At 44.5% G+C, this 26,794-nt stretch overlaps 1 long non-coding RNA gene and 1 pseudogene across 2 annotated transcripts; both read right to left on the minus strand.

The window, feature by feature from the left end:
- Window positions 1–1,080: 1,080 nt before the first annotated feature.
- LOC309852181 lies at window positions 1,081–21,756 on the minus strand. Its single transcript, XR_014305126.1, has 3 exons — window positions 21,650–21,756; window positions 13,221–13,320; window positions 1,081–1,534 (listed from the first exon to the last, which is right to left on the minus strand). It is a non-coding gene; the product is annotated as an uncharacterized lncRNA (long non-coding RNA).
- On the minus strand, window positions 13,820–14,844 carry LOC309851503 (DNA repair nuclease/redox regulator APEX1 pseudogene; annotated as a pseudogene). The gene has a single exon. The product of its transcript is annotated as a DNA repair nuclease/redox regulator APEX1 pseudogene (transcript).
- Window positions 21,757–26,794: the final 5,038 nt, after the last annotated feature.

Consider the following 26,794-nt stretch of genomic DNA (forward strand, 5'->3'; position numbering starts at 1 on the left):
GTTTCTTGCTTCTCGTCTGAGTATTTCCCAGGCAAGGTGTGGGCCAGGGAATTCTGCTGAGCAGGCCCCAAGCAACAGGTTTTTAAAAATCCCAGAGCAGGGGAAGATGCTTTTCAGAGAGCTGTGCAGATTTAAGGAGAACCTACTCTGCTGGGTGCCCAGGACAGGGATGGCTAGATAGGGAAATGCCAACCTCCTCTGGTTCCTGGCTCCTCTAGACAATGTAATTGGAGCCAGAGGGGTCAAGAGAAAACTCAAGGCTGGATAGAGAGGAGTGGGGGCCAAGGCCAAGCTTCACAGGCCAAGAGAGACCAAGATCCCCTAGCTGGGATGTCCTATTAGATGGCTCCTGGGAGTTTGAAGAACAGATTACAGGCCTCGAGCCCCAGCCTCAGCTGGAACCCTATATCAGGACTCATGTTGTTTCTGGGACAGCAAGTATCTGCATTTGACAGATTTAGATCTTGCATTGTTGCAATCACCCTGAGGACCCCCCCCCCTCCAGAAAGGCCTTATTTATCTAAGAGAATGGAGGCAGAGCTGGCGGCTGAGAGGAGCAAGGATGGATGGTTGGGGCAAGTCTCTGGGGATTTTTCTAACCAAACCCTATAGAAACCAAGACACACAGGAAACAATGCTGGCAAGGTTAGCACCTCCCTTCTGAATAAAGCAGGAACCTCCTCCACTGGCTCTAAGCGGGGCACGGGGGTCACCACATAGTCTTGATGTGGAATTCTCCAAGCTGCACATTCACTTGCAACTGAAAACCCCCATTCTTCCTCCATTCCATCCATCCCATTCCACTGACATTTCCACGTTCTCTCCATATACCTGGTGCCTAGACTAACAGACCGATGGACCTCTTTTTTCCATGACCTGCTGTCATTTTCTAGGGTGAGCCCCGGGGAAGTAGATACCATTTTAACACCCATGGACAAGGAACAAAATCGGTAATGAAGACCTGCCTTAACCTATTCCATGCCGAACAGAGGAGTATCCCCCACCCGAAGCAGAGATAACTGGGGGGTTAGCTGCTAGATTCAGGTGGATAAGAACACAATGCTGACACCCAGGGAATCCCAGCTCTTGGCCCCCAGCTGGTGGGGGGGCAAGTCTTTGATATTCCTTTTGGAGCCAGAATGCCTTGATTAGAATCTCTAACGCCAGCTCTTAGCCTCATCCTCATTGTCCTCCTGCATAAAATTGAGTGATGATAATAGTTCCTCCTGTACAAGGTTGTTTGAGGAGTAAATGAGTGGATATCTGCCCAGCCCTTGGAGGCGTCTGTGCCTGCTACATTGCCTTAGTATCCTGTCACCCCGCGGTGCCTTCTGCAGGCTTCTGGGCTTTGTTGCTATTTCCAGATATTTCTTATCACAAATTTGATGCTTGGTCAAGAAAACCACCAAATTCCTGGGAAACTGATGTTGTTCCTTTCTGTGGTACATGGCAAATCCAGCAGGGAACCAACGATGAGTCCGGGTGGGAGGTCTGAGGAGAGGGCGAAGGCTTGACTGGGGGGAGTCTTTGTCTCCTGAGGGAAAGAAGAAGGTAATATGTGGTGACTTTGCAGGAAGTGTGAGAGCCAGGGGGCCCAGACCAAAGGTGGGTGGGGGCCATGGAGGAGGACTGCCCAGAGCAAGGAATGGCATGGGTCAGGAAAAAACAGGAGCAGACACCTTCCCAAGGAAACTCAGGGCTGATGTGGCCCCTTTGAATTAGGAATTCATTCAAACACATTACACCATCGAAATCTCCCAAACATAAGATGGCCAATGCAGTGCCATAGGACATGACCATGTTTTAAAACTTTAGGGGCGCCTGGGTGGCTCAGTTGGTTGGACGACTGCCTTCTGCTCAGGTCATGATACTGGAATTCCGGGATCGAGTCCCACATCGGGCTCCCAGCTCCCTGGGGAGTCTGCTTCTCCCTCTGACATTCTCCTCGCTCATGCTCTCTCTCACTGTCTCTCTCAAATAAATAAAATCTTTAAAAAATAAATAAATAAATAAATAAATAAAACTTCAAACACACCCCAATTGCCTCAAACAATTGGCTGTTGAATATTCATTCACTATTCATATTGGCTGAATATTCATGAGAAGCTGCTGAAGCAAATTGTATAAAGCCTGCCCCTCCCACTTCAGCTCACCCTCCTTCCTCTCCCCCTCTCCACTGCCTCCCCTCCCCCTCCCTCCTCTACCTCTCCCTCCTTCTCCCTCTCTTGCCCCCTCTCCCTACCCCCAGTTATGGTGCAGAGGTCATTCCGACTAGGCAAATATTAGATTGTCAGCCAAGATTTATAACATGACCGTATTTTTTAAATGAATCTTTGGGGTATGCAGGACTTCACACACACCTGAATGACCATTTTTTCTTGGGTGCGTGTACAGTGCTGTGCTCATAGAGAGGAAACACATTCTAAGGGAAAGCAGTGCAGAACAAAAGGTGGGGGGTGTTTACCATCAGCAATCATCAAAGTGGTTTTCCCACAGTCTGCATGTGTATGTTTACGCCAACAGATCCCACAACACAAACGAGATATTTCTTTACAGTCTTCACCTATTTAATGTTCTTAATACTGTTGCATTCCCAAAAGGCAGGTTTCTCTTCTATGCCCTATTATGCAGACAACCTTAATAAGCCAATTATATTCAATTAGTCTCAATTAGAAAAGGGATAAAAAGAGAAAGCTAATTTTTTTTAAGACAAATTCCAGTATAAGGAAAACCTGCCTGATTTCCTGAGCTACTGTAAGACCTTTCGTGAATCCCTTTGCTTTTGGAAACATCCTCTAGTCCACAATAACGTCTCTCGTTTATTTATCCAAGAAATATTTACTGATACCCTCGTGTGCCGAGTACCATTGTTCTGGACCCTGAAGATACATCAATGAATCAAATACATAAAAATCCTTCCCCCCTTGGGGCTGGCTGGCTCAGTCGGTGGAGCGTGTGACTCTTGATCTTGGCGTCATGAGTTCAAGCCTTGCTTGGGGCGTAGAGATTACTTAAAAAAAGTCCTTCTCCTCCTGCAGTTCATTGTGGTGGGGGAGACAAGCAGTAACTGTGAATGGTGCATGATGACAAAACCAGGAAAGATCCAACAGGGAGGCTAGAGGAGCTGGAGCTGAGTGACAGAACTATGGGTCAGGGAAGAGAGCAGGTGTGAGGCATGACAACAAGTGATAGAGGGCCTTGTCGCCACCTGAAGGGACTGCTGTAAGTTGCCATGAGGACCTGGCTTTTACCCTGAGGGAGCTGAAAGCTGTCCGTTATGAACGGAGCAGAGACAAGATGGAACGTCTGTTTTCAGAGGATCCCTCTGGCCGCTGAGTTGTAGGGAGAGGCCAAGAGTGACAGCAGAATACCAGAAGCTGCTGCTGTCGTCCGCCTGAGAGCCCGGGTCGTGGTGGAGGTGAGCCAGGGTGGTGGTGGAGATGAACAGAGGTGGTCTGATTGCGGATGTCCTCTTGAAGGGAGAGGATTTGGAGGCACTAAGATTTCCTGGTGGTTTGAGTGGGAGAAAGGGAGGCGCGGAAGGCGGTTGCTAGGTTTGGGGCTGAACAAAGGAGGAAATAGCAACTGATGTAGAAAATGAGACAGGGTTGCCAGACCATAGACTCTACCTCAGATATTTTTTATTTTTTTTAAAGATTTTATTTATTTATTTGACAGACAGAGATCACAAGTAGGCAGAGAGGCAGGCAGAGAGAGGGAAGAAGGCTCCTCGCTAAGCAGAGAGCCTGATTCAGGGCTCCATCCCAGACCCTGGGATCATGAACCAAGCCGAAGGCAGAGGCTTTAACCCACTGAGCCACCCAGGTGCTCCATACCTCAGATATTCTTTAAAGTGGCACTTTAGGAAGCAACTTGGTAGCAGGTCATGGGGTTGTGCCTGCTATCATCTGACCCTGATGCGATGTTGGAGCTCTCCAGGGGCAAGAAAATGCCATTCAGGCATTCATCCTACCGATGTTTATTGAGTACTTACTATGTGCTGCATGCTCTTCTAGGCATGGGGGAGGAAAACCATGGAAAAAAGGGTCACTTTCAGGGCATCTTGGTGGCTCAGTCAGTTGGGTGTCCAACTCTTGAGACATTACCTAGGACCTCCATTTTTTATCTATTTCCTCCCTTATCCCCATTTATAGAAGTAATAACTGTGAGGAATGTCTGGGTGGCTCAGTTGGTTGGGTGTCTGACTCTTAGTTTTGGCTCAGGTCGTGATCTCAGGGTCCTGGGATCGAGCCCTATGTTGGGCTCCTCACCCAGCAAGGAGTCTGCTGGAGATTCTCTCTCTCTCCCTCTCTCTCAAATAAATACATAAAATCTTTAAAAATAATTTAAAAAATGATCCTTCCTCTGAAGTTTGAGGAGTTTGGGATTGTGGTAGTGGTAGGTGGACACTGGGTCATTTTCCAGACATTTGACTAGTAAACTCCATGACATACATGCACACATTCATTCATTCCAACATTTACTGAGTACCTAATAGGTGTCAAGTGCTGAAGGATGGGGTCCAATTGGTGAACAAAACACCAAGTCTCGGGCACCTGGGTGGCTCAATGGGTTAAAGCCTCTGCCTTTGGCTCAGGTCATGATCCCAGGGTCCTGGGATTGAGCCACATCAGGCTTTCTGCTCAGTGGGGAGCCTGCTTCCTCCTCTCTCTCTGCCTGCCTCTCTGTCTACTTGTGATCTCTATCAAATAAATAAATAAAATCTTAAAAAAAAAAAAAAAGCAAAAAGCACCAACTCTCTGTTCTCATAGAACTTAGATCCTAGTCAGGGGAAGACAGTCAGGGACAGTGGGGTTGGGGCCCAGACTGGAGGTTAATAATGAACAATTATTTCATTTTCTCTATACTTTCTCTATACCAGACAAAGGGCTTGAGGCACCCTGCATCTCCTTTCATCCTTATGACAACCTTATTTGCAGATATGGAAACAGAGAGCCTAAGTGGACGTCCCAAGATCACACATCTAGTAAGTGGCAGAGCCAGGATTTGAACTTAGATTTTTACTGTCCTCCAGCCTGAGCTCTCCACCACAACTTTATACAGCAGTAGCAAATGTTTATTAGACGAACAAAGAAGTGGGTGAATGGTTAACCCTAACTACAGTGGTAGCCTGTTGCTTTGCTTCCGTGATACAAACGTGAGCATTAGTTTTTCATTTACTTATTAAGTCAAGCTTCTCCCAAGTATGGCTCCTGCTGAAAACAGATTTCCTGAAGATTGAGAAACAAGCACCTTTCTCCTGACCATTCATGTTTCCTGGGCAAGGCAATCTGTTTTAGGGATAAGACTTTTTTTCTTAAAGTTTTATTGAAAAATAATTGACATATAAAACTATATAAGCTTAAGGCATGTAGCAATGTAATTTGATTTATACATATTGAGAAGTAATTACGAATTAAAAAAATATTTATTTATTCGCAAGACAGAAAAAGAGAGGGCAACCAAGAGCGGGGGTAGGGAGAGGGGCAGAGGGAAAGGGAGAAGCAGACTCCCTGCTGTTCAAGGAGCCTGGCGGGACTCGATCCCAGGACCCAGGGCATGCTGGGATTATGACCTGAGCCAAAGGCAGACGCTTAACTGACTGAGCCACCCATTTGATTAAAATCATGAAATTTAATTGAAAAAGTTGTACAAAAGAAGCTATCACCTTAAGTTCTCTTCTGGGTTTGCGGCAAAGTCTCTGTATTTAGCTATAGGATGATGCCCAAATATATCAGATCTTAATTCCTGGAAGCTGTAAATGTTACCTTAAAAGGAAAAAAAAAAGTCTGTGCTGATGTAATTTAGGGAGACTTAGATAATCCAGTGGGCCCTAAATGTGGTTACATGTATCCTCATGAGAAGGGGAAGGGGGAGATCGGATGCTGTAGAGAAGGAAACAGGACCTCGGGGGGCGAGGGCTGGGGACGCTTCCACCAGAAGCTGGAAGAGGCAGGCAAAAGAGCCTTCCCTACAAGCTCCAGAGGGTGTACAACCTGCTGACATCTTGGTTTTGGCCCAGTGATACTGCTTTTGGACTTCTGGCCTCCAGAACCGTGAGAGAACATATTTCTGGAATTTCAGACAGACACAGGAGACAAATACAGTATCTCACAGGGATCCCTTGACCAATGAATCCTCCTCCTTCCCCACCCCCTTTCTTAGATACTTGTTTCGTCCTAGTACCCATCCACACCGGGCATAGTGTATGTCTGTGTATCATCATTGGCTCCTCCCTGAGGACCCTGAGATCACGACCTGAGCCAAAACTAAGAGTCAGACACCCAACCAACTGAGCCATCCAGACATTCCTCACAGTTATTACTTCTATAAATGGGGATAAGGGAGGAAATAGATAAAAATGGAGGTCCTAGGTAATGTCTCATGGCTAATGTAGTAGTTAACTAGGGCTAGTTAGGCCAGCTTGGAACCCCTTCTGACTCCTTACTGTGGCACTCAAGAAGGAAAACCAACAACAAACCCATTTCCATGGGCCCAATCTCTATATCCCATCTGCAAATATTCCTGTCGGCCACGGGAAGATGACCAGACTGCAACCTTCTCAAGCATGGAACTCCTAGGCTATGCCTTTCTTCACAAGCCAGCCTAGGTCTTCATTCCTCTAACTATATTCTTTGCACGTTTTCATTACCCAAAGCATCTAAGTATGGTGGAGAGACATGTCATAGATTCCCATTCACTCATTCATTCAACAAACCTCTTACACACTGACTTTGAGCCAGTTTAGTGTGGTGGGTACCGGGGGTTCCAATGTGCCCTGAGGGTGTTCTCAACATGGCAGGGGAGACAGACAAATTAGTGTGATTAAACTGCAGTGTGTAGGTGTGAGAAGGCAGAGTGGTAGGACAATGGAAGCAATTCTATTTAGATAGAAATCAGAGAAGGTTCTTTGAAAGACACTTGAACTACGTCATAAAGAATGAGTGCCAGTTCACCAGATGGAGGGGGCGTGGGGGAGACTTTCCACATCGAGGGACAACAACATGCAAAATGAGTGTCCAAATCAATGAGTTCCCAGTGTTGTCTGAGCCCAGACCTTCTGTCTTCTGCATGCCTGGGACACCTGCCTGAACTTCTCTTGCCCTGGTTCTGTAAATGATGATCTGACACTGTGAAATATGTTCTCCAGGCTGCAAGGTCCTCAGGTCAAGGTAATGGGTCACTAGCCAGCCAGTGCCTCCAAGGAGTGGACCAGAGTCTGAAAATCAAATATGCGGACCCCACATCTCAGATGAGCAGAGGGAAGGCATGGGGTAAGACATGTGATGTTTACGTTCAGAAACTGCAAAGCCACTAGCTTGCAAATTGTCATTACGTCTGCAGGTGGAGGGTAATTTTCTCGTTACTCAAGGACTCTTGATCAGGCTCAGATTGGTCTCTGGGGAATTGCTTTATGACCCAGAGCCGGGCAGCGGTAGATAGGAGATGTGGTTTGCTGGGCAGAAGTTTACAAGGCAGGAAATTGCTTCACTGGGCACAACCATTCATAAGAAACACCTCTGGGAAAAGGAGACTGGGCTCCTGGCAGGTCTGGCCCTGGCCATGTGTTTACATCAGCAACAGCCCATGTTCCTGGTTACACAATGTGGCAGCGTCACTTCGAGTTGGGGGATCTTTGCCCTATGGAGGAATAAACACATTCCTCACTCGCGGTGTAATTAGCAGTCCTCACAGACTTTGTAGGGACTCTCCTAGAGGCCCTAATGTCATTGGTAGGTGACCCTAAACATGATTAGCTAGACACCCAAACTTGAGTCCAAATTTGGTTGAATTCCCCTGTAAGTGGTAGCACAGGTTCAGATGAAGATACTGCAGAACTGAAGGGTAGAAAAGTGTGACACTCTTTTGTCAGGCAGTCGCCAAAGCCACACTGGGTGTCTTAGGAACAATCCAGGTGCTGGCAGAGGGGTCATTGGTCAGTCTTTGGGGAGGAGGGAGACAGGGCTATGGCTTGTTTGCATACATTCCAAAGCCCATGTGTCCATTGTCGCACGAGCTCGGAGCTGAGGTTTGGAGCCCAGAGCTTTTCTGCACAGGAGCCATCAGATCTGCACCTGTCATGGGGAGGGAAGATAAGGAGCAGTGACCAGTGTCTCCAGAACCGTGGGGGTCTGTCTGGCAAGTTGCTGGAAGCCTCCAACCCAGCACTGCTCATCAGAATCAAGTGTCACACCCTCCTCGGCTCTACTCCTACCCACCCCCTTGGTGACCCCATCTCAGTCTGGTTAGGGGAGCACCAAGAAACTGCTTCCCTTCTCTGAGGCCTCAGTTTGTATATCTGTGAAATGGGGGACTTCCGGTGCTACTAAGTGTTGCAGCTTCAAAGTGAAGATCCAGTGAGACTCTGAATTTCCTTGCTCTCAAGTGTGTTTGCACACCCAGGTTTTGGTGCATTTTTCTGGCACAGCTGGGCAGGCAGGCGGACTTGGAGGAGAATCTTGTATTATGTTTTCTTACCTTCATAGGAGAAGGTGAGGATGGTAAATCCGCCGTTACCTCTGACGTAGTCCAGAACCCGCTATTCTTGTACTTATCCTTCCAGACAGAACATTCTGGGGCAGGAGCAGCTAGCAGGCTGCAGAAGACCCTGGGCCGGCCCTCTCTGAGGTTCTTTCGCTTCCTTGGAGATTATTTGTTTAATTCTGTCTGCCATTTGTAAGTTCCTCTTTTTTGTAGCTTTATGGTTTTATTAACATAAATATAACATGTACATAAGATAAGCTGTCTATTCATTTTCTTGGCTGCATAGCCTGGCATTGGGATTCGTGACTCTGATGGCCAGCTGGGCTTCTCTTTCCATGGTGGCTTTGCGGTTCTTGGAGGAGACGTTGTGAGCAATCTCTGCACAGTAAAATTTGTTCTGCGTGATATTGTGGAGTAGGAACTTCAGGAGTCACTGGGCAGTATGTGCTTTGTTTTCCTGTTGCTCCCATTACCATCGTTGGGCATCAAGATCTGGTCCTTGAATCTTCTGTGCACCCTATTGTCAGTGCCTCTGGATTTCCACCAGTTGAACTTAATTTTGACATATTGGTCTGACTGGTGCCAGACAAACGGCTTGGTCCTCTTTTTAACAAGCTTGGGCTTCTCCAGAGGTCTGAGGGTAGCCATGTCACCCTAAAGAGGCCCGGACCATGTCCCTCTTGGTCACTGTTCTAGCTCCACTATTTCACGTGTGTAAATGCAGGTATGAATAAATCAATGGGCTGTATTTTTTTTAAATCTGAAAACTACTGATATCCTGAATCCATAACAACGTACAGCGGACTTCGGATCACCTAGCTTCTACCTTGTCAGATGAACAGCAGCCTTGATTCCTGGTTCCCTTTTACAGACGGAACAGATGTGTCAGGGAAAGCAAGATGGGGTACAGAGCTAAAGCCCACCAAGGGCACAAGGGCAATTCTTAGCCCGTTAGGTAATTAGGTACTGAAGTATCCACTTTAGGAGTTGTTTTCAAGCCCCTCAGGATTCCACGCAGATGTTGCCTGCCCTGCCCATTCCTGGTGAAGGACACTGCAAAAAGGTTTAGAGCCACTGTCCCTAGATATTTGGGGAAGAGTGTTACAGGGCACCTGACCTCCAGATCCTGCAAGGAGAACCAGGATAAGTCCAGAAGGGAAGGGATGAACCTATGGGTCAGTCCAGAAGAGTATGTGGCCAGGGCAGCATAGGACAAACTCAGAGGAGTGTTTTGGTATCAAGGGCATGGCCATGCAAGTATGTCAGGGACCCACTTCAGGATGGTACCCCTGAATCTGGTGTGTGTGTTTATGGGTCTGAAAAAAAAGGCATGCTTCACAAACTGGGACACAGGGAAGTGAGCCATAGGGAGTACAAAAGGCCTTAGGAAAAACAGCTCATCTTCTCCAAGCATCAATTTTATTCAGAAATAAGTAATTGTAACTGCATTTTTTTATATAAAAGCAAATGCATGATCATGGTGCAAAATTTGCACACAATTTTGAGATAAAATATGGGGCTTCAAAGAAATCTCCTGTTTGCAATTATCTGAAACCCCACACTGCTTGTGAAGCGCAAATGTGCTCTTTTCTGCCATTAACAGGGCTTCAGTAGAAACAGTTTCAGAAGCACCCCCCCAAAAGAGCTGTGCAGAAAATGTCATCCATTGATGATACCCCCACCATCCATGCATGAGGCTAGACCCCCCTCCAAGCAGAGAGGGTGACCATGATGAGACAATGGCATTGCTACAGCAACAGCCTCTCCCATGATCTGGGCTGACCCTCGGATTCCGAGAGATCAGCTTGCTGTCCTTCTTCTCCCAGGTTCTCAGAGACATACATCGCCTGTTCTAGAAGAGGAGTTAAACTCCCATTATCGTTGCCTCTCTTTCCCGAGGCCAGCACGGATGAGCCACCCCATTAAGGTGGGTTAGGATGAGCTGAACTCCAGACTGACACCTGCACCTCCTCCTTCTTTCCTCCTGAGGGCAGTGGCAGCTCTGGCTGCAGATCCATGGGGAGCCCAAACCAAACCGCAAGGCCCACCTAACATGTGGTGGGGGCAAGTTTTACTTCCTCTGTGCCCAGGCTACCAGATTAAGGAATTCATTACAAATAGAGACACTACTTTTTTTTACTTTTATTCACCTTTTTGAGACGAGGACACTGACATGACACAGGAAAAAGCTAGACAGGCAGATAGCCAGTGAGTTAATATCTCTACTCCGAATATGCAGAGATCCCCAGTGAACCGGGTCTGGGTCTGGGGTTATCTGCTTAAGTTTACTTTTTGTCAAACTTTGGTTACCAAAGCAGATTCCCTTGGGCTCCCAGCTCCAGCTCCCTCCTGTGACCTCCTGGCAAGTGAACTCTTCTAGGTCTCCCTGACTCCGGGGCACGCCCCTGAAAGTGGGAATGATGTCTAATTAATCCTTGTGCTGCCTCCTGCTTAGCAGGGTCTTTGCACATGAGACTCCCCCAGTAAATATTTCCTGGTGATGAGTATGACAGCAATTTACCAGATAGTTCTGAGTCGTTTACCAAGTAATTGTGTTCTGCGCAGTCTGCTGGGCATAGAGATTCAATGACAAATAAGAAACACTCTCTTCCCTCAAGGGGCTTGTGGCTTAGCAGGGAAAGCTACCCTCCCAGACAGTACAAGCACTTCCTGCGCTGTAGCCAGAGCACCCAGCAGCTAACCTGGAAACTTCTAAAGCCATTGAGGTGGGCTTGGCCTGGCACCGCTGTAATCAAGGGGGAACCAAAAGGAGAATGGCTTCGGCTGCCCTTCCACAATCACAGGTATGCCCAGAGCGGGTGGGCTAGAGGGTGACCTCCCCATCACCCTGTAGAAAAGTGAGACCAGGCTCACACCTGTTGAGACAGGTACCTCCCATTGGCTCATTGGCCCATGTTTGCAGAGGACAATTGGAGAATGCCGGGGAGGAAGGGGATGGGTCACAAGCAGGTGAGCCTCCTTTCTGTGGCACCACAAGCATCAGCATGGAGATAGGGCGGCTGTGCTAGAAGGATTTATAACTCCAGATTTCCAAGTCTTATCAAAAAGCTCTTTCTCAATCGTGATATTGGGGGGAGGGGCAAGAAGGCAGCGACAGACTGGAGAGGGGCATTGTGGGGAGGGGAGAATCTGGCAGAAGTGTGCACATCTGGATGTAGCAAATAGAGTTCAGAAGGGAGGGAGAGCAGGAAGAATGAGGAGAGAGGCAGGGGCAGGGGAAGCTGTTCATGGCCAATATTCATATGGGATATTGAACCGGTTGATAATAATGCTTGATCCCTTGTCTTGTTTCCTGTGGCCCAGGCCTGAAAGGCCATAAACCTGCTTTGGAACGCAGTGAAATCCTGAAGCAAGCCCAGAGAGCCAGCCCAGGGGGAGCACTGTCTTACCCAGGTTTCTACTCTCCAGAAGTTTCTCCCCACCCCCCAGAGGTCCTCACTCAGTGCATTTTATTGCTTGGGGGAGGGGCCAGGTGGGCAGGGTCTCTGGTCATACCTGTAGCTTCTTGAGGCAGAGGCACAGCAGAATGGGGAAAGGCAAAATGGCCACCTTGTTCTCCTTTGGTGGTCAAAGGGAGAAGGGAAGAAGGAGACTCTGTAAGTGGCAATGGCGGGCCCGAGGCCACTGAAGGGACCAATGCTCCCTTTAGGTGCCTCTTTCTCCCTCCAGTCTTTCCCCTGCTGTTCATTCTTACCTGATGCCACCTGAATAAAAACATGGCCCAAGGAAAGTAGCACATTCTGCGATTTGCCCGTGGCCACACCCCAGCTGACTGCCTCGAAGGGCAGGGGCTTCCCTGGCAGGCCTCCTCTGGACTCAGCCCCTAGTCTGCATTCAGCTCCCAAGTAGGCCCGCAGGCTCAGCAACACTTGAAAACAGCCCTCTGAGGACCCCGGGAGTAGGCCTCCCTCCTCCGGCTTCCCCACTGAAACAGCAAATGCAGCAGACCTGGGTGGGAGGGTGGAGTTAACAAACACAGCCAGGCTTGGGGGAGGCAGCTCCTTCAGACTCCCCATTCCAGCCTGAGCACATCCCCCCTGGGACTTCAAAGCCAGCGGCTTGTTTGCCTGGCCACAGAGCAGCAATAATGCTTTCCCTTTTGACCTAAGAAGGCATCCCTCCATTGTTGCAAGAGGACGGCTGGCCAGATGGGGCAGCAGAGAGCACCGGGACCCTTCCTTGGGGGCTGAGAAGTGGGCACTGCTGCTGCCTGACCTGCAAGTCCCAGACCAGGGGATGTGTTGAGAAGGCCTGAAAGGACCCTGGATACATCTCTGGAAGGACTGTCCCAGCCAGGAATGGGTCTGAGAGAACAGGCTCCACCCCACCACAGGCTGGTGGGACTGGCCATACAAATGTCCCCCGGAATGGAGACTGCAGCCCCATGCACTAGCCGCTCACTTGAAGGCAACCCTTGGTTCCAGGAACTGCTCGCCACGAACGTGGTGGTATAGTGTGTGTGTGCTTGTTCATGCCGTGAATACGTGTGTCCATACACATATGTGTGCTCAGGAATGTGCATAGCTCAGTGATCCCAGACACCAGCCTGTGGTTCTCTGGGAATCAAGCCCTTGACTCACATTCTGAAAGCAAACATTTATGCTTGATCTGAATGCAAGACCAGAGAATGGTATATGAGAAACAGTAAATTAATCCAGCCAATCAGCTCAAGAAATGGAGAAACCCATCTTAGGACTTGCTGAAGCCTTACTTACCCTTTAACTTCCTTCTGCCAGGTCAATGATGAAAGGTCAGGGATCCTCAAAGAGGCGTGAAAAGTCTTCCCAGACTGTAGCATCTAGCATACTGGTCGACCTTTAACAAGATGGTAATAATAATGACAAAGATGATTTTTTATTATAGTGATCACGGTGATTATTTTTTTCCTGAAGAATGCCCCCCACCCCCACATTCTCCATCCCCTATGGAAGAGGATACTGAGAGTGTCTAGGCTCTTTCTGAAGAGATGGTCCCACAGTAGACACACTATAGTGTAGGGGAAGTTGAGGGGACACTAGAGTCACCCAGAGCTGGGTTCACATCCTAATTCTGTCACTTATAGCCTGCATGACCCTGAGGACATGATTTAACACTTAGATCTCACATTTCTTCATCTATAAAGGGGCTGAAGCCTACTGGAAGATCCTACCCTTGGAAAGGAATTTCGCTGGAGATTATGACTACAGGAAATTATTTGGTGAAGGAACCAAGGGTGGGAACTCAGGTCTGAAGCTGCAGGTCCCATGCATGGGGCATCCACAGCAGGTCCCTTCCCCATCTAAAGACGCAGCACCTATGGTGGTTCAGAGCCCAGACACCACAAAGGGGCTGCCAGAGTCCAATCCCACACACGGCTTTCAGCTGAATGACCTTGGGCAGACACCTAAACTCCATGCCTCAGTTTCCTTACCTGTAAAACAACGATAATAGTGTCTACCACAAAGGATTGTTGCCAAGACAAAAAGAGTTAAGATGTATCAAGTACTTAGTACTTAGAAAATGGATGACAGGTACCTTTTTTTCTTTGAAACTATGGCTCTCTGTTTTCATGTGGACAGTTCAAAGGAAGTCAGCAATAGTTTTTGTTTAAGGCAAAAAAAAAAAAAAAAGAAAGAAAGAAAAGAAAAGAAAAGAAAAACTGGGGGTTTAAAGAAAAGCATTAGTAAGAGCCTGGTTGAAGGATTTATATTTTTAGAAGGAAATACAGTGCAGATATCTATATCTTTTTTTAAAGAAGTTTGGGAAGGTTAAGTTTTAAAGCTAGCTTGGGGCTCATTTCCCAGGTTTAAAGTAATTTGGGGGTGGTGTCACAGTGCTAAGTGTAGGGTGATAAGACAGTGGTCACTGCTCAGGGCCTTGGAATGGATCTTGCTGTCACACAATGCAGGTAACAGAGAGTGAGACAACAAAAAGTAATGAAGGTGCCAACTGACATTTTTGAATTGAGCATTCATCATGTAGGTCCAAAAGGTATAGGCATAGGCTGTGTTGGGGTAGAGGTGCCAGAAACTGTCAACCAGTGGCACAGCCTGTAGTAATGCCCCAAAGCCTTGACGCTCTTGTGGAGTGAAGCCAACATTCTTTTTGTTTCCCTTGGGGTTGCGAAGGTCGATTTCTTCATGAGCCACATTGAGGTCCCCATATGGCACAAGGGGCTTCTGGGAAGCCAAACCCTTCAGGAACTTGCGAAAGCCTTCATCCCAGTGCTGCCAGTACCCCAAGCGTAACAGACCTTGGCCTGCATTAGGTACATAGGCTGTTACCAGCACAAATGCGTCAAATTCAGCCACAATCCCTGAGACCTCCTGCCATCTCATGTTTGCAGTTTTCACTATTGTATTGTCAACACTGGAGTCACATGATGCTGTCCTTGTAAATACTGTCCAGGCAAAATTACAACTATTTGGTGGAGATAAGGAACATATATTGGGGTAGGAGGAGGCTTATTGATTTGTAAGTACGGGTTTGTAAACAGGACAGGAGCAAGGGAGATTTGGGCAGCTAGAATTTCCATTTCAAAGGCATGTTGCTGAAATTCATTTGTGTTAGATAGAAGGATAGATGGATGGTAACCTCACTAAACCAATGTTGGGTATTGCATCCATGAACATGGTATGTTGCTCTATTCATTTAAACCTTCTGGCCTGTCAATAAAGCTGAGCAGAGAACTCTGATTCCTGCTGTCCCTTCCCTTCCTGGGGTTCTTCTATCATTTCTTAAGAAGGTTTTATTTTTTTTTTAGATTTTATTTATTTATTTGACAGAGAGAGAGATCACAAGTAGGCAGAGAGGCAGGCAGAGGCAGGGGGGGGAAGCAGGCTCCCTGCTGAGCAGAGAGCCCAATGTTAGGCTCCATCCCAGGACCCTGAGATCATGACCCGAGCCGAAGACAGAGGCTTAACCCACTGAGCCACCCAGGTGCCCCTCTTAAGAAGGTTTTTAAAAAATCATGGGATTTCTGGTTTCTTGTAAGAAATTTAAACTCTATAGCAAAAATCTCAAAGTACTGATGCTCTGAAATTTGACTTTTATTCTGTACCAGGACAGCAGCTCCAAATGAATTCACCTATTCCTGACTAATCAGGTGTTTCTGGGTTACCTGTTGGCAACCTCCAAATTGCAGATCCTTCCCCTTTTGTCCCTGTCACAGAGTAGATTTCTGTCCTAGCTGCCTCCCCACAGACCTTGCCCTGACCTAGAGAGCTCTGAAGTGCTACAGGAAAGGATACAGGGGATGAAATGGGAAAAAAGCCAAAAGGGGAACCCTAAACTTAAATCAGCAATGTGCCATAATTACTAAGAAGACAAAAATCTAGAGTGCATCAATAGAAGTGACTGTGTCCAAATCATGTGACAAAAGAGCCCCACTTGTTTGCAATCAGACCCCACCTTAAAGTCTGGGTGTCAGTTTCAAGAGGGACAGTGAGCAACTGGAAAGCATGGAGACGAGAATAATCAGAATAGTGAAAAGTCTGGAAATAATCTCATGTAGACAATAGCAAACATTCTAGAGATGGGTAGTCTCACAAGGAAGATCTAAGGAGAACAAATACTTGAAGAGGTATAATGTAGGGGAGAAAATGGATTGCTCTCTGGACCAGACTGTGGGGAGAGTGTGGATCCACACGACCATTATTCGACTGTTTGTCAAGGAAGCAAACCTACCCTAGCAGTAGGTAAAGGCTGGAGGGTGATCTCAGCTATGGGTTATAGGGATAACTACATTAAATAGGAGGTTGGAAAAGATAAGAAGCCATTCAATTCTAAGAGTCTGTGAGGTTTTATTTTTTTATTTCTTTGTTAAGTTATAAGTAGGACAAGTCTTCTGTTTAGGCAAAACAGTATCTGCCCAACACTCCCACTATTAGAGGCATCTAACTGGGTAAAAGCATTATTTGTTCAGAAACAATCTCTTTTAAGATGCAGTGTGTTGTCTGAGAAAGGTGACACATTAGCACAGATAGGGAGACAGAAGGAAGTTTGGAATCACAGAAATAGCGTTTCACTGTGAATCAGAAGATTTTGGTTTGAATCTTCCACTTATTAGCTATGTGGTCTTAAGCAAGTTATTTACCTCTTTGAGTTTCTGTTTCTTTGTCTATTAAGTGAGAATAAAAATGCCTATTCTCAGATACCAAAGACATATACCTTTTGCTGGTACAGATCCACCAGGCACAGCATAGTTTCAGAGCCAGCAGCTCTAGTGACATATCATAGTAAAGGTGACATGTTCCTTTAACTAACATCTATCAACTTTCACCACTTTCATCCATATTCTACTGGCTATTCCAGGCAATGCCACAAGGCAAGAAAAGAAATAAAAGGTATAATGATTGTAAAGGAAAAAATAAAGTTGCTATTTGTTAACAATATGATTGTCTTCATAGAAAATCCAAGGAGATTTATACACCGATTATCATAACTATCACAAGAATTATGATTGCTGATTTCAATCTCAGCATATCAAAAAATCAAAAGCATTCTTATATACCTGCAAGAACTGATTAGGAAGTGTAATCTTTAAGGGTTCCTGTCACCATATGTACAAAAACTAAAAGGTATATAGGTACTAGCAATGGATCTAATAAAAGAAGTGTTGATTCAAATGGAGAAATTATAAAACCTCATTGACAGTCAGAAGGTCTAAATGAATAGAGCAATATACTATGTTCATGGATGGAATACCCAATATTATTTTTTAAATCCCAAATTGCCCTATAAATTCAATTGAGTTCCAATAACAATCTCAACCTGGCCATATCTGTGTATAGGAAACTTTCAAGCTAATCTTAAATATGACAGAAAAGATCCAAGAATAATAAAGACAATTTTGAAGAAGGATGAGGCAGTTGCTTTACCACAAGTGAAAAATTTAATAAGGCTATGGTAATTAAAATAGTGTGATTCTGACACAGAAAGCAAAAAGTAACTGCGATGAAATGGAATAGAGAGCTCAGAAATAGACCCATGCATTTAAGAATTACAGCAATGGCATCACAGATGACTGGAAAAATGATGGATAGTCAATAAGTGATGCTAGAACAATTGATTATCAATATGTAAAAATAACAATAAAATTACCTTCTTATCTTACACCGTAGATAAGGAGTAACTTAAAGGCTTTGGGTTCTTTGGCCTTGGAGTAGGGCAGGATTTCTTAGGTAAGACCCTAAAAGCCAAGAATACACTTGACTATATTAAAATGGAGATTTAATATACTAAATGTGCTTAATATATTAATTATTTATTTTTTAAAGATTTTATTTATTTGAGAAAGACAGCATGAGCACAAATGAGTGGGGGGAGGGGCAGAGGAAGAGGGAAAAGCAGACTCCCCACTGAGCAGGGAGCCCAACAGTGGGCTCAATCTCAGGACCCTAAAATCATGACCTGACATGAAGGCAGATGCTTCACCAACTGAGCCACCCAGGCGCCCTATATTATATTGAAATAGGGAAAAAAAAAAACCAAGCACACAACAAAGTGAAAAGCCAAGCTCCAAAGTGGGAGAAAATGTCTTCAAAGAATATTACTAACAAAGGGCGAGTACCAGCTTATATAGACATTCTAACAAGTCCATTTTTAAAAAAGGACCCACAATCTAAGAGAAAAAATACACAAAGAATATGAACAAGCAGATCACAGAAAAAGAAACACAAATAGACAAGAAACAAACGCAAAGTTACTTGACCTCACCAGTATTTTGAGAAATGCGACTTAAAATCACAATAAAAATGACTTTCCGGTAAAGACGTGGCATATTGAGCATTCTGCCATTTCTCCAAAAACCTCACAAAGATGACAGCAGGTTCTTTTTATAAAAGGCATAAACTCACAAGGATAATGGGAGAGAAGGCTATAGTACTAAAACTTTGGAAGCCAGAAAGCAAACAAATGGGAGATAACTGACTCAGAAAACCAAAGAAAGCTGAATCTCAATCTATAAGTGGAGAGAACGGGGAAGTAACCCAATTTGGTCTACCAGATACCTCGGGCAATGAGGATGAAGATGGAGTGGTAAATAAGACTGAATAGAAATCTTTAAAAAGCCAATAGGTTCCTAGATTTCCTTTCTTGCTTCATGCAGCCAGAACTTTTAAGAGATTAAAAAAAAGAGTCTGTGGAAAAGAAAAAAGCAGACAAATGTGAGAGCAAGTGGGTTAAAGCCTCTGCCTTTGGCTCGGGTCGTGATCCCTGGGTCCTGGGATCGAGCCCCACACTGGGCTCTCTGCTCAACGGGGAGGCTGCTTCCCCCTCCCCCCCTTTCTCTGCCTACTTATGATCTCACAGAACAAGAGAATTAAGTGAATGTTTATATAGTAAATCCTGATAAAATGAAGGGAGCCTGTACCCTCCTTCCCGGGAAGGCAAAGCATTGGGAAATGCTTCTAAAGGATTCTGACTAGTCCAAGGGGAAAATCTTGGTACTTCTGACATCAGGTTCCCCCAAGGACATGGCCCAGCCCAGCCAAGTGAGCACCATAATCTCAAACTCAGAACTTTCAGTTTTTTAGTGCCCCATGTTTTAATATCAGTGAGCATTTAGCATCACCAGACTCCTAAGGAAAGACCTCTAACAAAGACAATAAAGACGAAAAGAAACAGGAAAAAGGCAACCTGGAGAAAACAGATTCTAAGCAGGAAAAGAAAACTAAGAACAAACAAAAAAAATCAAAACAAATAATAAAAGGACTGTAATTACTATTCTTAGAGGGGTAAGAGTAGATATTACTACATCCATAGAACAAGATGGGGGAAACATTAAAATGAACAGTTGAGGAATAAAAAAAAGTTAGAAATTTAAAATTAAAAAAAGAAATTAAAAACATATGACAATTTCAATGGAAAACTTAATAAATTGATTGGAAAATAAAGCTGAGAAAATTCCCAGAAAGTTGAATTAAAGACAAAGAGAAAAAAAAAATAGGAGAGAAAATAAGACCAATGCAGGAGGCCCAATATCTAAATTATAGGAGTTCCAGAAAGAACCAAGAAAGCAGAAGAGAGGAAATGCTCAGATAAATAATCCAAGAAAAATTTCCCAGAAGTAAGACCTGGCCCTCTGGATGGAAAAGGCCCACCAAATGGCCACCACATTAGATGAAAACAGATCGAGCCATACATGCATATTCTTAAATACATAAAACCACAGAATGAATTCAAACCAACCTCAGAACAGTGGATACTGGTGAAGTATGAGAGGGGTGAAGAAGAGTGGGGAGAAATACAGAGTGGGTTTCAACTAAATCTATAAACTTTCTTCAAAAAAGAACGGGCTATGGCAAAATGTTAACTTTTATTAAATACGGGAAGTAAACATGAGTATCTGTAATATTCTCTAAACTGCTCTGTATCTGTTTCATAATTAAAATATAAATGCAATGAGGCTCAGGAAAATATATAAGAATAATCATAGCAAAAAAAAAAAAAAAAAAAAAAGAGGGACACCTCAGTGGCTCAATGGGTTAAAGCCTCTGCCTTTGGCTCGGGTCGTAATCCCTGGGTCCTGGAATCGAGCCCCACACTGGGCTCTCTGCTCAACAGGGAGGCTGCTCCCCCCCCCTCTTTCTCTGCCTACTTGTGATCTCTGTCTGTTAAATAAATAAATAAAATATTTTTTAAAAAAAAGAATAATCATAGCAGCCAAAAACTGGAAATAAACTAAATGTCTATTCCAAAAAAATAGATAAGTTGTGGTATATTCATACGATGGAGTATTATTCAATAAAAAGGAGTAAACAGCTAAGTCATGAACAATGTGAATGAATATCAAAAATATGTTTAAAGGAGCCAGATACAAAAGCGTGTGGAATCCAATAACAAGCAAAATGAATGAAGGGTGATAGAAGAAGGAGTTGCCTAAAGAAAAGAGAAGGATTAAGGGATTGACTGGAAAGGACAAAGAGAGTGATAGACGGTCCTATACCTTGCTGTAAGTGAAAGTTACATGAGTATATGTAATTATTAAAGCACACTGAGCTGAATACTTGAGATCTGTCATATTATTGTCTGTAAGTTGTACTTCAATGATGAATGAATGAATGAAGTGGGAAAACAGGTGACCAAAGAGAGCTTCAAAGTTAAATTTTGGGTTGAACCAATGGAATACTAGTCAGCAAACAAAAAATGAAAGTTTGGTGCTCACTTCGGCAGCATGTATACTAAAATTGGAATGATACAGAGAAGATTAGTATGGCCCCTGCACAAGGATGACACGCAAATTTGCGAAGCGTTCCATATTTCAAAAAAACAAGAAAGAAAGAAAAAAATGGAAGTTTTCCATTTGCAATGACATGGATGGAACTAGAGGGTATTACACTCGGCGAAATAAGTCAATCAGAGAAAGACAATTATCATATGATATCACTCATACGTGGAATTTTAGAAACAAAGCAGAGGATCATCGGGGAAGAGAGGGAGACAAACCGTAAGAGACTTAATCATAGGAAAAAAACTCAGTTTTGTTGCAGGGGAGGGGATTTGGGGGATGGGGTAGCTGGGTGATGGACATTAAGGAGGCCACGTGATTTAATGAGCACTGGGTATTACATAGGATTGATGAATCACTGACCTCTATCTCTGAAATCAGTAATACATTGTATGTTAATTAATTCAATTTAAATTTTTTAAAAAGGAAAAAAATTTAAAAATAAAAAAATTTAAAATTTAAATTTAAATTTTTCAAAAAGGAAAAAGTAAATAAATTTGGGGTTGAAGCTCATGGTCTGCATTCTGTGACTCCAGATGTTCATAATGTAAAGTCCCAGGTGGGGTTGGAGAGCCCATTGTTTATAGAAGGTCCACATCTCTCCTGTATTTTCATCTCTTAACCTGCTCCAGAATCCACATGTAATGGTATCAGAGTGATGGTCTGCTTCAGAGCTCTGGGAAAGAGGTAGGCAAAAAGGCTACGAAGAAAATTCACCAAGCTCAGACCTCATCTTGGCCAAACTTCCTTCCCATCTGTGAAGCTCCCTGACAACGTTCCTGACCACGGGTCAGCCAGTCTTCACGCTTGAACCTCTAGTGACAAAGAGCTACCCACCTCCCCAGTAACAACACCTGTAGTAACCACGAGCCAGCTTGGGTGAGTCCTCTTCATGTGCCTGGCACTCTTCTCAGACCTTTGCATGCATTGACTCACCCCAAGTCCGCTCGATCCAAATTTGGACAGATCTGCCTGCAGAATGTTCAGACGGGGCTCCCCAGTTTCCCTCTGATCCTCATGAAGTCTCTTAACTGAGGGGGAATGAGGAGTTCCGTGTTGGAACAGGTTGCCATGGAGACCGCAGGGGAGGACAGATGGGTGTGCAATGGGCTTCATGCTTATCATTGCAAGCCCAGTCTATCCTGGGCTCTCAAGTCATGGCAGTAGTCATAGTAATAGTTAACTTTTATTGAAGCACATGCTTGCTTTACATGCATTTGCCTCATTTAATCCATAGAACAACCCTCTTTTTCTACAGATGGGCCACCTAATGCTTTGAAATGCTAAGTCACCCTCTGAAGGCCCCAGAGCTGGTTGCTAGTGTTCTAGCCCCGGCTGTTAGCAATACCCGTCCGTACAAGTTTTCAAAGTTAATGTGTTTCTGCGAAGAATGTGATAGAAAATCGCTGAACAGCGTGAGAAGGCTGGGGCTCTGCTCCCCCTTCTGCTACCTCTCTGTGAGCCTGAGCAAACTGCTGTCCCCTGTTCCTTCAGTATGAAACATGAGAGCGGTGTCAGATGATCCTGAAAGCCAGGCCTCACTCTGATAATCTGTGTTCTAAACTGTAGGTGTCTACAGTTCTTTCCCGTCGGGAGTGTGTCCTGAGACACACTCTAGTTAACTAATGTCTAGTTAACATGTGGAGGTGAGGAGGAAGGGATGTGTGAATGAATGGATGAGTGGTCAGATGGAGTAGAATCTAGCATTTTTCTTTGCAGAAGGCTGTTCCTGGTCAGCTGATCCTGGAGAAAAAAAAAAAAAAAAAGAGGGTCCTTATCTCACTTTTCAGTTTCATTGCTTTTCTCCAGTCAGCTTCAAATCTTGGCTGATGAATAAAGCCCGCTTCAACCCCAGGGCTTTCTCTCAAGACCCAGCTGTAGGCTAGAAGCAGAAAGTGAATATGCACAGAGTCTCCAATTAGTTCGCTCACTGCCCTCATGACCTCTGACCCCTGCTGGGCCACCCCATCCATTAGCTGTCCTCTTCCCCTCTGCCCTCCTCTCTCCCAGTTTGAGCGGTTGTCGGGCCATTCTCTTTCAGCAAAGAAACATGCTCAGGCATTCAGCCAGCCGTTTCCACTTGTTGTTCTTTTGTCTCCTCCCTCTGTTGCCCTTGTTGCTAACCTGGTCACCACTCCTTGACCCTTGGCTGGGCTCTCGCCCCTCCTGGGGACAGGGAGGGGCAGTATTGCAAGGCAGGGCTCTCTGGGAAGAAGAAGGCAAGTCCTTGCTTTTCCTTTTTGTTTGGATTTCATTCCACATGCTTGAGGTTTTTTGTTTTGTGGTTTTAAAGAATTTATTTATTTATTTGACAGACAGAGATCACAAGCAGGCAGAGAGGCAGTGGGAGAAAGACAGAGAAGCAGGCTCCCTGCCGAGCAGAGAGCCCGACTCGGAACTCGATTCCAGGACCCTGGGATCATGACCCGAGCAGAAGGCGGAGGCTTTAACCTACTGAGCCACCCAGACACCCTCACATGCTTGAGTTTTAATCCTAGTCCTCCTCACAAGAGAATCCCTGTAATGCTTTCCCTGGGATGATGGTTTCTTTTAAAGGTAAGTGTTTTGAAGGTTTCTGTGAGTTGGGAAGTCAGCAGTATGTTCCTTTGAGATGCTGGCTATTCTATGAGTTTGGGGGGAAAAAACTATATTAAATACACACACACACACACACACACACACACACACACACATATATATATATATATAATTTATGTGTATATGCATATATATAGATAAGACATATATATAGTTGATCAGGACAGGAAAGCCTAGTTCAAGATTATGGGTGTGTGAATACCTATTTGTGAAATAAGGTAAAGCAGTCATCAAAAGAGGAATATAAACCCATTTTATTGCACTTGAGAAAAGCCTTCTAAATGTTCATTGCATCTGTTAATTCTTTAGAATTCTAGCTCAGACAGCGAGGGAGCTGGTAGTGAGTTTTTCTAATGAAAAGCCCAAGGTTGGTGGAGTCCAACTCATTGCATTTAAATCCAGGTCCCGCCACTTGTCATCTGGGTGACTTTTGGTGAAAAATAGTGGCTTTCAATTTTCTGAGAGCATCCCATGTGCCAAGCTCTTCACATCCATCATCTCCTTTAATCCTCATAATATAAGCAGTGGGACGGATGTTTGAAGTCACCATTGTCGTCACCGCACACACAAAGAAAGGAAGGCTAAGAAAAATGAAATGATTTGCCTCAGGGTTGTCTACATTGTAAATGGCAAGAAAGGAATGTGAGAGAGCAGGGCCATACTTCCTCCCCATTATAATGCAGCTATGTTATCGAAGCTTCATGAGCTTTGGTGTCCTCACCTGTGAAGCACCTAACAGTAATGACAAACTGCTCCCAAATGCTTCCTATTATATTCCAGGCACTTTTCTAAATAGCGACACACCATATCTTGTTTCATCGTCACAAAGTTCTAAACATAGGAACTAGTTTTATTCCCATTTTACAGAGGAGTAAGTGAGTCTTAGAGAGGTTGAGAAACTAACCCAGATTGCATGCGGCCGATAAGTCGTGGAGCCAGGATTCTATTTTGAGCCTGTTTGGCTCCAAGCCCAGGCTCTTTCTACTTTCTGCCCTAGGACGGTGACCTCCAAAAGGCCTGCTGACGGAGATACGGTATGTACGCAAAGAGAGGATGACAGGAATGTGAGAGGGAGGAGGAAACGAATTCCAACCGAGAGGAATACGGACAGCTTTATGGAGAATGTAGAGGAGAATCGCTGGATGGAAATTGACTTTAACGAGGCTCAGAAATCCATCTGTTTTACAAAGGGAGGCACACCCTCATTACAGACCAGTGTTTATGCTAAGGGCTGGACAGAGTCCTTGCCATAGACATGTCTAATAAATCTAAGACAGGTCCTGTATCTTATCCATCTCGATCCTACGTCCCCCCTCCCTTCCACCTCCCACTCCAATAGCATCTAGCATGAGTGCTTGGACTACAGTACATACTACACAGTGGAGATGTCCTTGTCCCTATCATACATTCCCTAAATGAATAAATGAATAACCTCAGGAAGGATTTGGTTGGGAGCAAGTGGCTCTCCCGGTTTGGGGGACACTGCCGCCCCACAGTGGGAAGACCCTATCCCTCTTCTCTTTCTCCCTGTAGCTCCTCTGACAAGAAGCCCACAGGCTGAATGATAGGGGCTCACTGCACCAGAGATGATTTATGGTTCTTTGTTCTACTAACCCTTTCACATTCCTCTCCATCCTCTTTCTGCAACCAATTCATCATGATTTAAATGAAACTTTGGATGGGGAACTATGGCTCAGTCCTGAGACAATTGTTCAAGACACTTGAACAACAATAGGTCTAGCATTTGAATCTATAAAAGATCACTTCTCCATGGGATTATTTTAGATTTCCCTGCTTTCCCCAAGGACCCAGGGAAATGCCTTTCTTTCTATCCTAAAGAATCCCTGGTACTCAAACTGAACAGTGAAAAGAAAGGGGCGACATGGAGCTAAGTGGCTGTCGAAGGCAAGGTTCTATAATTTCTCCATAATTAGAATAAAGGAGGCCCCAAGGAAGATCTCAGTCTGGGCTGCAGAATAGCTTTGTGAAGATGCTTCGGAGTGCTTTTACTCAGTGCTCTGGGAATCCCAGGCTTGTTGGGTCAATCTGCCATCAAAATGATGATAGCCCAGTGAAGCGAAACTTCCTTGGTTCTTCATGCTATTAATACACTCTGATGTCACACTAATCAAAGTAAACTCATTATCATGGCTCTAGGAGTGATCTAACAGTGAACATTTTGCTCCTCTGTCATTAAGCATACGTCAGTCACATCATTCATGAGATACCCAAGGCTGGTGTTACTTTGACTATGTCAGCATAGTCAGAATCAAGAGTTAAATTATTGAGCAAAAAAACCCACATATACTGAGTTTAATAGAAAAATCATTATAAAAATGGGCATTTAAAATTTTATTGATTGTTTCATATCATCACCTTATTGTGAAAAGAACTATGATGGTTAGAGACTAAGATCCTAACATCATTTTTTATAATACAGATAAGTAGGTGATGCCTTCTAATTTTTTACTGCGTGATGCTTAACTCTTCTTCTGTGTCTCATTTTTTCTTTTTTGTACACAATTAGGAGATAAATGTTTGCTTCCTATCCTCCTCAAGACAAAACTCAAATGCAATACAAACAAGATATTTTCTATAATAATGTGTTCAAAAAAGTTAAAAAACATCTTAATTTCAGGGAACCACATCAGACTTTAACCACAAAGGAATGTCAGGGCACCTGGGTGGCTCAGTTGGTTAAGTGTCTGCCTTCAGCTCAGGTCATGATCCCCGGTTCCAGAATCAAGCCGCGCCCCGCCCACCACTCCCCCCACCCCCGGGCACCCCCGCAGCCCCAACCCTCAGGCTCAGCAGGGAGTCTGCTTCTCCCTCTCCCTCTGCTCCTCCCTCTGCTCATGCACAGGTGCACTTGTAAATAAATAAATATATATAAATAAATGAATAAAATCTTTTAAAAAATATAAGTAAATAAACGAATAAAAATACTAACTTCATATACAATTTGTTAACATTCACACTAAGTAATATAAAATATGAGAACTGGGTTTTATTTTTCCTCAAGAGTTTTGTCCCTCAAAATAATTGTCCCTGAAAATAATTCTGTGTTAGATCCATAGTTCTCAAACTGTGTCCCAAGGCACCACAGGGTACCATAGCAGCAAGCCTATGGAGGAAGATAGAATATTTTATTTATTTATTTTTTAAAAATAATATAGTTAACATACAGTGTTATATTTGTTTCAGATGTACAATATAGCAGTTCAATAAATCCATAGATAAGCCAGTGCTCATCACGACAAGTACACTCCTTGATTTCTATCGCCTATTTCACCCATCCCACTACCCACTTCCTCTCTGGTAATCAACAGTTTGTTCTCTATAGTTAAGAGTCTGTTTCTATTTGCTCATTTGTTTTGTTTCTTGAATTCCACATATGAGTGAAATCATATGGTATTTGACTTTCTCTTATGGACTTATTTCACTTAGCATTATATTCTCTAGTTCCATCCATGTTGTTGCCAA

This window comes from Mustela nivalis (assembly GCF_964662115.1).
Source record: "Mustela nivalis genome assembly, chromosome: 17".
Taxonomy (NCBI): Eukaryota; Metazoa; Chordata; class Mammalia; order Carnivora; family Mustelidae; genus Mustela; species Mustela nivalis.